The sequence below is a fragment of the Macaca mulatta genome, chromosome 9 (genome assembly GCF_049350105.2).
Source record: "Macaca mulatta isolate MMU2019108-1 chromosome 9, T2T-MMU8v2.0, whole genome shotgun sequence".
In the NCBI taxonomy this organism is placed as follows: Eukaryota; Metazoa; Chordata; class Mammalia; order Primates; family Cercopithecidae; genus Macaca; species Macaca mulatta.
The window spans coordinates 123,663,020-123,676,360 of record NC_133414.1 but is presented as its reverse complement, the minus strand read 5'-3'; the positions used below and the strand labels follow the sequence as shown (position 1 = coordinate 123,676,360).

Sequence of the window (13,341 nt, the reverse complement as noted above, 5' to 3'; positions counted from 1 at the left end):
TTTTCATTGCTTTTCTCCCTTTGTTTCCAAATCCTTCTGATGACATAAAAAAAAATGTCAGAGACATGCTAGCACTAACCATTATTGTTAATCTCACTTTGGAAGAAGAGAAAGGCCCCCAGCACATAGCCTGCTGAAGGCAACCATATCCACCTACATAGAAAAAGAATGTTTTCATTCCATTGTACTTGTTTATTGTTATTCTTTTCTATTGGAAAGTGATTCAAGATTTCCATTTATGGCAATAATATAGTTTCACTTTAAAGCATATTTGTTTAATAAAAATGAGCTGATGTGATAAAATAGAAAAGAAATAGTGTGGCTAGTGTGCAGAGAGGCCCAGAAGAGTACAAGCGGTTGGTCAAAGACTGGAATGTGGGAAACACTATTCTGGAGGGATGAGTTTCCAGGGCAGTAGGCTGGACTTAGGGTAGATGCTAAGAAATTTCTTTCCTCTAGTCAGCTGCTAGTCTGACTAGTCTTTGTTACAAATCTTAACAAAGAAAACAATAAGAATCTCCTCTTTTCTACCAATGGCACCTGTTAAACCCTAAACCCTGAGAAGATACACATTTAAGATGAAATGAGCCCGAGAGAAAGTGGTCAGGTGAAACAAAGAGGGCATTCAATTAGCACGGGGAGAAGTGGGCCTGCATCGGGTCAGTAACAAACTGTGCGACCCGGGCAAATTTCCTACCAACTCAGAGCCTCTACCACCATCTATAAACTAACTTGGGAAAATACAGTTTACCTCCCAGGGTTCTTGTAATTATTAAATCATATCATGGGGAAAATATTACCTGACTTATCTTGCTAGCAGTTGGGAAGATCAAGCATTCATTCCACAGATTTATAAACCTACCAAGTACGAGACAGTCAAAGGACAACCTCAGCTTTTGCCCTGTGAAGCTCAGTCAAGTAGGAAATTTCACTAAGAACAGCAAGAGAAAGAAAACCATGCAACTGCCATTTATTGAGGATTTGCCAGAGGCCAAGTGTCCTATATGTATAAGCCCATTTCATCCTAACAATAGCTCTGCAAAGAAAATTACATATGTGTCACTACCCCCATTTTACAGATGAGAATCCTGAGACTTAGAGGGATAAAGAACTTACATAAAGTTATTCTTTATGCTGAATGGCAGAGACAGGACTCAAACACATCTGTTTTCTTTTTAAAACAGAGATCATTAGGCCAGGCATGCTGGCTCACACTTATAATCCCAGCACATTGGGAGACCAAGGTGGGAAGACTGCTTGAAGCTAGGAGTCAAGACCAGCCTGGGCAACATAGCAAGACCTTGTATCTACAAAAATAAAAATAAGAATATCCAGGCATAGTGGTGCATCCCTGTTGCCCCAACTACTCAGGAGCCCGAGGTAGGAGGATCACTCGAGCCCAGTTCTAGTCTGTACTGAACTATGATTGTGCCACTGCACTCTAGCCTGGGAGACAAAGCCAGACCTTTTCCCCCCAACTTCCCCTCTAAAAAAGGAGTTATCCAGACAAATAGAGGTGGGATAGATTGGAGCTGCACTTAGAGAACCAGCCCTACATCCACCAAAGCACTTTGTAGATTACGAAGCATTAAGGAGGGAATACTTGTTGATATTCACTATTCCTACTTCATTATTTTTAGAGTCAAATTTTCCCCATGTGGCGTTTGAAGTTCTCCAAAGCTCCCATGCAAGTGTATGGGGTATCTCCAGTGTTAGAGCACTGTTCCTCAATGCTTCCCAAGCTTTCATGGATACAGGAATCATACCAGGAAGGAATCTTGTTAAAAGGCAGCATCTAAGTCAGTAGTTCTAGAGGGGCCTGAGATCCTGCATTTTTAGTAAGCCTCCATGGTCTATGCTGCTGGTCCACAGACTACAGTTTGAATAGCAAGGCATTAAAGGATTGCTTCAGAGCCCGTGGGGTGATCTTTTCCACCCCTTCCCACGCATAGTGCCCTCCTCAGCTCCGAATCAAGGTGCAGCCTGCACAGCAGCAGGGGCAGCCTCCCTGCCATGGTGGGAAATGAGCAGGAACAAGTAGGACTTTTCAGTCTAGCACAGCAGCTTCAGGACAGAGAGGAACAAGCAGGTTCACAATCCCCATCAGTAATCCGCCAGAGGGAAGCTGGTAAGAGGAGCTTTTAGTGTTTTCCAGTCACTGCAATAGTCCTTCTGGGTACTCAAGGGCACAACAAAGTGGTGGTTATTAAGGCTAATAAAAAAGCATGTAAAATGTGCAGTTAAATAACATTAACCCAGGGCTTGGTAGCTCATTTGGGGATGGGCTATCTCTGCCCGTTGGTAGTGGCCCTTTTGTTTACTTAGTTGTTTCTCTGTCTCTAGCTATGCAGGCACTGGGCAGGTACACAGAAAGCAGATAAGGGGCATCAGGGCCTTCCTTGGGGTCATCTCATTTTAAGAACAATAGCTGTGTTTGGAACCAGAAAGACCTGAGTGCAAAATGCAGCAGTAACTGTTGGCCAATGACCTAATCTTACCAATCTATATGTGCCTCAGTTTGTCAGTCTATAAAATCAGGGTAAGTATAGTACCTACCTCATAAGGAGTGTTGTAAAGATTATAGAGATGATGTGACAAAACACTACCACTATTAATGTAACTCTTTCAAAGTGCTGGTCATTTTATATTATCACATTTAATCATGAGGTTCTGAATGTGCATGTAACTTATTCAAAGACCCAGAAAGAGTGTGATTTGAATTAGGTCTGTCTGGAATCTAAAACCATAGGTAGTTTACTTTCGACTCGGCTTCACTCTCTCAGCACTTATCTGTGCCATAAATGCCTCATAGAGCTTATGTACACATTGGCACTTCATGGACGTTTGCCTGTTTGACTTGGTCTAGGTGCTAACCCAATATACACACCGAGAATCACCTGGAGGGCTGCTCTGGACATTGACATGAGACACACACTGAGGGCTACTAAGAAACCATGTAATATTGGCAAACCAAGGCTTGTTGACAGGCATCACAGAAAAGCAGCAGGGGATGGCATCAGATAATGCAGACCTTGTCTCTACTGGAAAACGTGGCCGTGATATCATTCCTCTGGGCTCAGAGAGGATATAGGAGTAACAATAGCTACCTTGTCTTCCTTTCAGAGCTGGCTGTAAGGATCAAGTGAGATCACTTACATGAAAGTGTCAGACACTGCAGGTAAGGCTTTCTTATCATTGTTATTATAATCAGAATGACAGGTAGAAAAGTCCCAAGAGAACTCCAAAGCCATTCTGCTTTGGAGAAAATATTGCATTTAAAGAGACAGAAGACAAGACCCAGGGCTATGGAAAGACTGATTGTCTTCTATGGAAATATAAAAGCAACAGATTCCCAGTCTTAAGGCCACTATGGAAAATAATAATGTGGCTAAAATTTATGGCCTGCCCACATTTATCTAATAAAAAGACTTAAAAGTGATTTAAATAAGCTATTTGGCAATGTTTAAACTTTACCTGTGAAACTGACCCAGTTTTCTGGGCCACATGTGTAGCCTAGCAGCAAGGGGACAAGAGTCCCGTTAAATAAATACAGAAAACCTGTCAAAGGATCTCTTAAAACTAGGAAGACTCTATCAGAAGCCTATTCAAAGCTCTGAATTGAATTTTGCAGCTTAAGAGGTGAAGGAGATCAGTCCATGATTTACAACAGAGGACAGCACAATTAGTGAGTCTGTTTTTTCAAGCTAACTGAGCAAGTCCCTCCAGAGATACGCGTGACATCTGGACAACTGTTCCCAGCTAGAAGGAGGGGAGGCTGAGACCAAGCCAGCATTGACCTTCCAGCACACCCACATGTGCACTGGTCACCAACTTTCAAGAATGAGGCTGCAACGATTGTCAACTGGCCCCTTCCCTTGGGAGGCATCTCTAGCAGAGTTACAAAGCAGTGTCTTTTCAGGAGCTCACTGAGTAAGCCACAGACTTTCCCGGTCATTCATTTTTCAACTCGCACTTACGGATCAGAGTAAGCAGATCTGAATCCTCCTCATCACTCTGTTTTCCAAGTGGAGCTCTCACTGGAATTAAAGAAGCTGTAATTAAAGTACCTTGTTTGGGAATGCTGCAATTAGTCACCAATTCAACATGCTATCAAACGTAATTCAAATATAAACACCCAGGCTGCAGGTGCCAATCCCCTGATGAGCTCTGGGAGCTAGTGAGCCCTGCCTGCCTTCTTCGTATGAACCTGTTGTCCCTGGGTGACTCACCTAGTGAGGTCGCTTCTGGTTCTGACCTGATCCATGGGAGTAAGCCCCAAGGCAGCCTGTGTTTCCAATCATTTCTAAGCTGTGGGAGTTGGACTTTGTAAGGAAAATGGCTTCACTTTTGTCAGGAGGAGGCCCAGGTGGCCTTCCGAGAGCAGCATGACTCAGCGGGTTTGGAGCACAGGCCCACAACCCCACACATGATGTAACCACGCCACATGAGGTACATTAACCACTCACATAAGCTCGTGCTTGGCTCAGAGCCACTATTGTCTGTAAAAGGCATAACTACCCTACTGATGCTGTACATACAGCTTGTGCCCAGAGAGAGAATAAAGTCAGGTCAAAACTGCCTATAATTCCTCAAGTGTTTTTCCAGCTACCCACCACTTGCCCACCCACTCCCCTCAAACCTCACCTTGGGCTGCGACTTGATATTTGGCGTAACAGACTTCCAAGGAGTTGATTTTGTCTCATCACCACACAGAGAAGCTTAGGGTAAAGACAGCTTCTTCAATCTATATTTCAAAGGGAATAATGTGGCTTCATGATTAAACATAAGCTTTGAGGCTATATTTTTATTATTTCAATCGCTAAAAATTCTGGGGTACTGAAATCTCAAGTGGCTTGGTCGCAGCATTGCCTTCCAGTCTGGCATCTGGCTTCAGCCCCTTCTGATCTGTTCCCCATGCACATCTTTTTAAAAATGCAAATCAGATCAGGCTACAGTCCTGGTCAAAGCCCTCCACTAGCCCTCACTCCACTTGGAATCAAGTCCGAGCCCTTTGCTTTGGCCTCATTGCCCCAGTGCCCTGCTCCTGCAAATCCACCCTCTCACTGTGGAGCCCCAGGGACTTTGAATTCGCTGTTGACTCTGCCAAAAAACTTCCTCTATAGATTTTGGCATGGGTGGAAGCTTCTCGATTGTTGACTCTTCAGAGAAGCCTTTCCTGACCTAACATACCCAGCCTCTTCCCAGGCATTCCTTATCACATCAGTCTTCAAATGTTCTATCCCATCAATGTCTGATAGTTTCTTGTTTAATTCTTTAGTCTTTCTACTTTCTGCTGAGAATGCAAGCTCCTTAAAAGGGATTCTTTGTCTTTGTCGCCCACTTCCTGAAGCAGAGCTAGCACATAATAGAAAATATATTGGTGGGGTGAATGAATCAATCTTCATGACAATTATTTATAAAATAAGGATGAACCTGCCTGAGCAGGGTAAGGTGAGTTGTGTAGCATATCTGGTATGCAGCAGAACCTCAATTCAAACCTTTCTTTACTACTTTAAAGTAGATCCTTTTTCCACCCTCACTGTCTTCTGTTTTGTCTCTTTCCCTTCCTTTGTTCCCAGCAGCTAATGCAATGTTGTCTGAACATTTCATCTTTACATTGAATGCCGGTGCATGACCTCAAGTCTCTGTCTCTTCTATCGGAACTGACTTATGGCTCACACTTTAAATGTTTGCATTCCAGCCTCCACTGCTTTTCTGAATCACTAGGAAACACTTATTCAAAGTAGACCCAGTCAACATATTTTACCTTTTATCAAGGGGTGCTCATCAAGTATCCTACATTTCTGTCCATCGTGCCTGCAGAAAAGAAGCATCCACAACTCTGCCGATCAGAACATGGGGGGAAGTGTCTCTCCTGGAGGAAGACTCAACCAAAATTGCTACCTTGGGGCTGGTTGGCCAAGCTTTCTGGAATGGAGGCAACACAACAGCTTCAAAATCCCAGACTGAGACTTGGGGGCAGAACAAGAAAGAGGGTGAGGTGAGTTAGGGTGGGTACCTGGTGCCAGTTGCAGAAAGCTCATAAAGCAGGAGGCGGGGGGCGGGGGGAGGGGGACATCCACACCTGTACTCACCATTTTAAACCTTTTTAAAGAAAAAATGGGCAATATTGAACTAGGAGTCAGAGCACTTCCCTTTGAACACTTGTCTATCATTCGCTTCCTGCAGAGCCTTGGGCAAGCCCCCTAACTTCCTTCTCAGAATCCTCAGCTGCTGTGGATCAAGGTCAGCACCCCAGCCCTGCTTACCTCAGGGCTTCCATGGAGACCACTCCAGATGATCGATGGGAATGGAATCTGTGCAAGATATTATCGTGGTTCTTACATTAATAGATGCCACATTTTGCAATTAAATCCACAGTATAAAGATGGGTCAGGGAGGGGCAAGATAGGTAAAAATAAGGACATTATTTTTATAATATTAAAATATTAATATTAAAATTATAAAAATAAAGAGTTTTCTCCCCATCTCACCACCTATGCCTTTTCATGACTCAGCTACCAGCCCCAACACTCTGTACTAAGGGCCTTGGGCCCCCATGTTCTGCTCCATCTGTTCTGCAAACTTCTCTCAAACTCTTCACTAGACCCAAATTTGGCCAAGAACAATACTGTTGCTGGCAGGAGGAGCTCTCCTTGGGCTCCTGAAGTCAGAGCCAGTGGTCCCTGAAAGAAAAAACATCCAGCCCTGGCCCCCTTCCAGTGTAAAAACATTAAAAGAAGTCACATTAAGAAACAAGGTTTACCCTGAGAAGTATGCCCAGTCCAGGGCACTGTCCTCCATAACTGAAAAGCAAATCCATCATATAAGACCAAGATGAGCCTCTGAAGTCAAATGGAAAAGGGCTTGTGGGGGTGACAAATTCCATCACCAGAGGAGGTGGGCTAATGATGTACATAATCCAGCCTCACATGTGCATCATGTTCTTGGCCCCATATGTCCTAAAGTGATTTGGTTGAGAAAAGGAAGGGGATTGCATTATTCATGGGTATAAGACTATTCATAGTACTATTCCTGCCACTGACTAAGATATTTACACCTCCATAGGGAGGTCTGAGCATCTAGCCTTCTGGCACACCCACGTGAGTTTGTCAAGCCATTTGAAGAATTGGTGTCCTCAAGGGACATACCATATTCAGGGAAGATATTCAGCCTCTCTGCAAAGGGGTCACCCAGCTGAGAGCTGGTGAAGCACATTGTATCCAGTTCAACATGCCTTTTTTGAGCCCCTGCTAGATGTGGGCTATATGCCAAGAGTATGCTCTTACAGATCTAAGGCCAAGTCATAGTCCTGTTGCTTATTGCCATGGGATTACATATGACTTACTCTCTCCAAGTCTGAGTTTCTTCATCTGTAAATGAGGATAATAGCAAAGCCTGTGATACCCAGAAAAAAGAAAAACAAAAAACCAAAAAACTGGAGTTCATTCACCTGGCAAGTAACAGAAGACTCTCCACGAGAACACAGGTTTTCATCAGTCATCAATGAGAGTTTTATTCCTTGGTGCAAGTGAGGAGAACCCTGGGAGTATTCTCCAAAGCAGCGTTTCCCTGAGGGAAAATGACAGGAGAGTTTAATGGAGTGATGGATAGGAGAGAGGGCACATCATTGCATGTAGAGAAAGGGTCCTAGTGATGCAGAGGCAGTGAGTTATTCTGCCAGCAGATAGGTTGTATGTTATGGTGGTGAAGCTGTGGCTCCTCCTGGAGTGGAAACTTCAGCATGGTCGTGAGGAATGTTCACTTGGGCTCATCTATAAATTGCCAGGGTCTGTCAGGAGCTGGTTCCAACTCACAAGATGACTGCACTCCATATGGAGTTTGGGGAAAAACAGGCTGAAGGGCAGGAGGCTGTAAAACAGGCTGATTGTTGAAGTTGATGAAATTCCTATAATCCTTTAAGACCCTGTTTGTCTACTTACACCTGATTCATGAAACTTAGTGTTCCAATAAAAATGCATATAAAAGTGATTGTAAGTAAAAAGTGCCACTCAAATGTTAAATAACCCTACAGCTATCATCAGGGAGGACAGGAAGTTTATAGAGAGAGGGGAGAGTACAGTGTCTTCCTCAGCTGGCTGAAATAACAGTACATCTCAAGATACTTCCTTGATTTCGGTAAAATAGAATACTTCCAATGGTAGACTTACGTGACAGGCAATGGTGGTTAGAGCACCAACTTTGGAGCCAGACTGACTGGCTACTTCACCACTTACTGGGTGACCTTGGGTAAGTTACTTACCCTGTCTATGCCTCAGTTTTTCTATCTGCCAAATGGGGAGAATAGCAGAATCTATCTCACAGGACTACTGCGAAGATTAAATACATTAATATGTAAGTACCTAGAACAGCGCCTGACCCAAGCAAACACTATGCAAATGCTTAGTATCTCTTTTTATCACATAGACTTTCAAAAAGCACATTGTTCCCCACCTGAAAGGGTCTTAGAACAGAAGCCTTCCCTGACCACCGTAGTTTATGTAGCCCTTACCCATTACCCACTACTTGGGTTATCAGGTAAAATATGGAATGCTCAGTTAAATTTGAATTTCAGGTAAACAAGGAATTACTTTTCAGTACGAGTATATCTCATGCAGTATTTGAGACATACACTAAACAGGAAATAATTCCTTATTTGAAATTCAAACTTAACTGGGTGTCTGGGATTTTTATTTGCTAAATCGGGCAACTCTACCACCCTATTATCCTGTCAATAATTTCAGGCCACAAAAAGTGCTATAAAACTACCATTTTACTTTATATTTATTTATTTATTTATTTGTAGAGACAGGGTTATGCCACGTTGTCCAGACTGGTCTCAAACTTCTGAACTCAAGTGATCCACCCACCTCGGCCTCCAGGTCTTACTAACGCAGGCCTCCATAACAACTGTTTCAGCACTGACTGACTGGTTAAGATAAATATTAAAAGCTGATAGAACCAGTGCCCTCATACAAAGGCTGAAATGTAACAAAAGACTGCCAAAAGTTTTGCCTAGGCCTTTCTTGGGCATTGAAGCATGACAAGATAATGAAGGAATTCTTAATCGGACTTGCTTAGGATTAAACAGGTTTTACTGGGGGTCTGAAGAAACTCACCAGGTCTCCACAAACAAGTTTAGTGGGGATCTGAAGGAACTCCCCAAAACTCCATGATTTAGCAGGGACAAAAGATAAGGGTAATCACCCTAGCCCCGGGACCCACCACTTAGATTAAGTAAACTTACTGAGGCTCCAGAGGAAGGTCATCAGGACTCAGATCTTATAGATTAAAAGAAGTTAATCACTTGTGCCTTTAGATGAATGCACACTTACACGTAGACATATAGCTTAGAAGGTATATAAGCTCTGGAAAACTTTGTAATTTTGAGTTGGTTGGGTGATATTTTCCAAGCCTTTTCCCTATAACCAGTTTCAGAAATAAAAACTCCTTCCTTTCCCAGTTCATCTGCATCTTGTTATTGGGCCGTGAGAATAAGCAGCTCAACCCTCCATTTGGTCTGGGAACAAAAGTGCTAGGATTACAGGTGTGAGTTACTGTACCTGGCAAAACTGCCATTTAAAATTTATCAGAAAGTCCTCCTCATTAGAATGTAAGCACCATGAGAGCCGGAATCTTGTCTATATTATCTCTATTTTCCCAGAGCCCAGCAGACTACCTGGCCCATGACAGGAGCTCAACATAAAGTTGTTTTCATAATGACTGCAGAAGTTGACTGAAGCAGAGCAAGAGATGGGCCCTTGGCTGCCTTCTCCAACTTCCTGCTCTTCTGGTCTCTCTCAAATGCTATTTTCAGGTATCATTCTAGTCCAGATACTCAGGTCTGAGATATTTCCTGTTTGCAGTCTGGGGGACCCCAAACCTTCTCAGAGCTTGGCCTTCATTCCCAGAGTGGCGACCTTGGTATGGGGTTACGAAATGCGCCATAGTTTTCCCTTTGAACTGTGAACAATCAATTCTCTGCATTCCAATTCTGTCACAATCCTGGGCTCCTCCACAGACCACAAGAAATGGACTTGCCTTATGCTAATGGCATTTCATTTATCATTATGGAGTCGAATGAGGAGAGACCATTAAGCCGAGCGTGATGTTTTATTAGTGTGTTTTTCTGAGGTCTGTGACTCTGCATAACAGAATGAATAAAAATGACCTAAATTTTACTTTATGAGACACTTTCGGGCTGCACTTGCTCAGCTGCCCAAGCCTTTGGTAAAAGGAATCAGGCTTCAAGTCTTCCCTTTTAAGGCATTAGTACAGGTATGGCTTTCATTCAATTTAATTTGACTTTTTACATTTGGAACAGCTCCAGTTTCCCATAAAATGAAGATCTCTTGATTCTTTGTGATTTTTAGTTTAAAACAAGGTAGACTTTAGGGGCCTATGAACCAGAATGCCTATCCTGTGCCTGAGCAACATTTGCCAGTTTTAAAAACCATGTTTCCAGGTGTGGCTGAAATTGTTCACAGTCCTTTCTGATTTGGAGTCTCCATATTTGCTTTGTCTGATGTACTACATTTAAAAAGAAATAGCTCTTTGCTTTGGAATTGAGTTTTAAATTGAATGGGTGGTTACTGAAGAGCACTGTTACATGAAAACACCTGCTTTGGGACTGCTGAGGGGGGTGAGAGGAGAACACGCTGTCTTACCTCCTAGATTTGTTGTTACAAGGACTTAATTGTCCATGTAAAAGTTAGCTACTTTGCTCCTATAATTTTTACGAGGAAGCGAAGGAAAAAGAGGGAAAATAAAACAAATGGGCTTCCCCAAGTGCAGATGGATGATTTTTGCAAGTCTCTTCAAAAAGGACAGCTGATGCGAACTGTGTCCCAAGCCTCCTCTCGCTGGAAACAGGAGGGAATTCTGTGGCTTACACGCAACCATATGTTGAGGATGTGAATATTGCTTCACACACTCTAGCAGTCAGTTTCGAAATGCATGAGGGCTTTTTTCCCTTTACAAATCAATAACTCATCAAGAAAAATAAGCTATATGCACAAAAATGTTAATTAACAACATTATCAATACTAGCAAGAAGAAATTACAAGCAAGCTCTATGTGCAAAATTCTGGAAATTAAGTAAATTATGGTGCATGTACGATGATGAAGATAATGTATTCAATGAAATGATAATTAGAAAGATTTTGTAGATACATAGAAAATCTTTAAGCTAAAGTGCCAAGTGAGAGAAAAATGACCAAATTATATGTGCATTGTGATTGCAGCTATATCACTATTACTATGTAGATGGGCATAGGCTGGAAGAGGAAAATAAAAAATGATAATACATAATAGTTATATAGAATTGGTTGAATTAAATGTAATCACTATTTTTAAAAATTGTTTTTGAAAAGGCAAAAACATTTTTTAAATAATGGATTGAAAACAAATAGCAGAAATGTGCATTTAAACATTTAACATGCAGTTTAAATGTTTGAATCTAGAGACTGTGTCCTCAGTTCATCCTGGAGCTTGTTAATAAGGTAATATTCTACTTATAGAAGTGTTTAAATTCTCCAAATACTTACTTAGAAGGATGAAATTCAAACTATCTAGGAAGATGCTTCCAAAAAGAAAACACAAAGTCATTTAATTTTAGTATGAGAAGGTCTCAAACGTATCGGTGGTAAGCTCCTGGTCTTACTGATGGAGGCTCAGCAGGACTGGAGACTTGGTCAGGGGCTAGGACTAGAACGGGGACAGACCTAGTGCGTAAGTCACCGAGGGTGACTGGGAGGGTGGATGGCTCTCTCCCTGGGTTTCTACAGCCCACTGAAAAGCCCAGCAAGGGCCAGAGCTCAGCCCTGCTCAGCGCTCAGTCAGCAGAAGACACAAAGTGCACAGCTGGGCTCAGCGGTCCAGCTTTGGAAGAATAGGGCTGGACAATGTTCTGTTGCCCTTCCTATGTTTGCAAGTGGTCCTTTCTTTTCCCTGCCTAAGACTCTACTGGTCCTTGACCCACAGCTGAATCCTTGGAGTCGGCACACACTGCTCTGTTCCTAGAAAGCTTTCCTTCTTTTGCTTTAACAAAGCGCTGTCCTCACGTGGGCCACTGGCAGGACAGACAGGGACTTCTCTCGGGTCTGCCATGCTTTGCTTTCAGGGAGTTCTCACTCCAGTCCTGCTGGCCATACTGCATTTCCACCTCAGAGACATGAAGATGAAGGTTACTGTACAATGTGTTTGTTACTTACTCGGGACCACCAGGCTAATTAGTGGCAGAACCTGTTTTAAAACTAGGTTTGCTCAACTCTAAAACTTATATTCTTAACCACTATTTTGTAAGTGCTTTTTGCTATCAGTCAAAAAAATCAATTCAACCATACATTACATAAAAGAACATGTCAATATCAACTATACTAAATGTCTATTGAATTCAGGATATATAACACAATTTTTTTAATGTCCAAGGATTTGCTTTTTGTTTTGTCATATTTGTATTTGCTTCTGATTGACTGCTTTCCTCTTTAATAGAGCATGAGTGCATGTGGCTGTGGCTGGGCAGAGGTGGAATAATGTGGAAGGTATATTCCAGATCACAGAAGGCCCAGTTGTTTAGACTTTTTATGACTAATGATTGATGTAGACTCTTGAATCAAGATTTCAGGCTGGATACAGTGGCTCACACCTGTAATCCCAGCTCTTTGCAAGGCCGAGGCAGGAGGATAGCTTGAGGATAGGAGTTCAAGACCAGCCTGTCCAATATAGTGAGACCCCATCTGTACAAAAAAATTTACAAATCAGGGGCAAGGACGAGAGGGGGTTGTGGCTATGTATCTCCTGAGAGGAAGGGTTTGGTATTAAAGAATCCTCTAAGCCTGTTTGATCCAGTTATCTTGCCCTACTGGGTCAGAGACCACCTTGATCTTAAACTTGACTTCCCTTAGGCCTACTACAAGTGAATTGTATCATCTAAGTTGCATTCAGATCCTGTCAATCATTGGAATTCTGATTTAAACCCCTTATTAATGTAAATTTTATTTTAAGAATTGGAAAAGAGGAAAATAACATAAGCTTGCATTAACAGGAGAAAACAATAATAATTTCATCTGCATGTAGGAGTTGTGTCTCAGATTCAATGAACTCTGGAATGAGATGGAAAATATTATAAATATGACTCCGAAAATTGAATAATCAGCTTTACACATGGTTCCAACTGTAATGGATGGAAAGACATAAATAAAATAAAAGGAATATTTGCTCTTAAACTTTTCTGAGACTGTCACCCTAAGAGTGAGCTTATCTCTCCAAACAATTGCTAATTGAACTGTGAAATAAGGAACACAACTCATAAATGTGAAGTTTCAAATTTTAAGTCAAATT

The 13,341-nt window shown here is 42.2% G+C and overlaps 1 long non-coding RNA gene across 1 annotated transcript in view; it reads right to left on the bottom strand.

Annotated features, from left to right (window-relative positions):
* LOC107000273 (uncharacterized) overlaps positions 1-7,566 on the bottom strand; it is a 70,636-nt gene extending 63,070 nt beyond the window's left edge. Inside the window, exons 1-3 of the long non-coding RNA XR_013398506.1 lie at positions 5,768-7,566; positions 4,645-4,744; positions 3,978-4,037 (exon numbers count right to left, since the gene is read on the bottom strand). This is a non-coding gene — a long non-coding RNA (uncharacterized LOC107000273). The remainder of the gene's footprint in view (positions 1-3,977; positions 4,038-4,644; positions 4,745-5,767) is intronic.
* Between the last annotated feature and the right edge of the window lie 5,775 nt (positions 7,567-13,341).